We start from the raw sequence: 1,900 nt of genomic DNA, 5'->3' as shown, positions 1-1,900 counted from the left end.
CTTATGTCACCAAAGAAAACTCCATTCTTCTTATTGTGACTTTGATTCCAATAAACTAAAGTTCGTTACAAATAATTGAGATTAGTGTTTTGAATTTTGATTCAAGGGAAAGAAGCCATGTAGCTGAAATAACTCACTCAGAACGCCCTTTAAAGGATTACGCGGTACGATTAGGTCGAATAAGCCCTTAGAGAATAAATACTCAGCACCTTGTGAACCGTCGGGTACTGTCTTATTCAATGTTTGTTCAATTACTCTTTTACCCGCAAATGCAATGTAGGCATTTGGTTCGGCAATAATGATATCTCCGAGCATACCAAAACTGGCTGTTACTCCACCGGTTGTAGGGGATGTAAGGATTGATACATAGAATAACTTTCTAGTTGATTGATAATCATATGAAGCAGAAGATATTTTAGCCATTTGCATCAAACTCAAACTTCCTTCTTGCATGCGTGCTCCTCCAGAAGCACACACCATAATAACAGGTAGAGATCTATTAGTAGCATACTCGATCAAACGGGTGATTTTCTCGCCTACTACGGATCCCATACTACCCCCCATGAAGTGAAAATCCATAACCCCAATTGCTATAGGAATGCCATTTAGTTGACCTATGCCTGTTTGAACAGCCTCAGTTAAACCTGTCTTTCTTTGATAAGAATCGATACGATCCTTATAAGGTTCCTCTTCCGAGTGAAATTCAATGGGATCGATAGAGACCATGTCCTCATCCATAGGTTCCCAAGTGCCCGGATCAATCAAAAGTTCAATTCTATCTGAACTGCCCATTTTCAAATGATATCCACATTGTTCACAAATATTCATTTTTGATCGAAAAAATTTCTTATAATTTAATCCATAACAATTTTCACATTGAACCCATAAATGTTTGTATTTTTGATTTATATCGAAATCATTAGATCTTCCTCTGATGTTGAAATCACTGTCATTACCGCCAGTTCTTATACTAGAACTCTCACTGTCATTACCACTTAAACTTTCACTAAAAATGTAACCATAAATGTCACTATCACTGTCATTATCGTTACCACTTGAAATGTCACTATCAATACTGATATCAGAACGAAGATAACTATCAATGCAACTATTAATGTGATTATTCCAATCATATTTAGTATCATACATGTAACAATCATAGTCGCGATTGTCATTCTTAGTCCCGCTATTCAGATAACTAGAAAAATAACTTTCTAGTTCACTCAAAAAAGAACTCTCATTGTCAATCTCAAAAATCCGATTTTCAATATCAAAATATACGGAATAACTGTCACCATTACTATCCCTAACTAAAAAAGTGTCATCAGAGATGAAACTCCAAATGTCCCTGGCGCCGAATAAATGATCAACATGACTGGAACTCAAAATACCACTATCACTCCAACTATGAATGTTTTTATCCGTATCATTTATAATGGGGTCCTCACTTCCATTGGTATTTCCAATAGGATGACCAAGGCTACCCCTTGATTTACTTAGCCCACGCCAGTGTTCTAACTCCCCGTTAGACAACATCGAATTGAACCACCACTTTTCCATAGAGCCTTCCTGCCCCCTATTTGAATGAAAATACAATAGATGAATAGTCATTCTATGAATAATCAGTTTACTATTTTATTTCTTATCTGAACAAGCATATAGGTTCAATCACTAGAATCATTAACTAATGACGAGTAAGAGTAAGTATTGAAATAAATTCTTTTTTTGTGGGAATTTAATTCGGGGTATCAATTTACTTATATATTATATGATATATGATGGAACCCCTTCTTCAATTAGAAATATAAAGAGAGGTTTCTCCCATGTTGTGTACAAATTCTCATCGAAAAGATAAATATTTCTTCCCCATGAAGCATTTTTTTTTTTTTTCGTATAATCT

The sequence above is a fragment of the Aristolochia californica genome, unplaced genomic scaffold, assembly GCF_029961685.1.
Source record: "Aristolochia californica isolate CCGP_79_NKW_82.1479 unplaced genomic scaffold, dmAriCali1.0.hap1 SCAF_392, whole genome shotgun sequence".
Classification (NCBI taxonomy): domain Eukaryota; kingdom Viridiplantae; phylum Streptophyta; class Magnoliopsida; order Piperales; family Aristolochiaceae; genus Aristolochia; species Aristolochia californica.
This window is presented reverse-complemented; position numbering follows the sequence as displayed.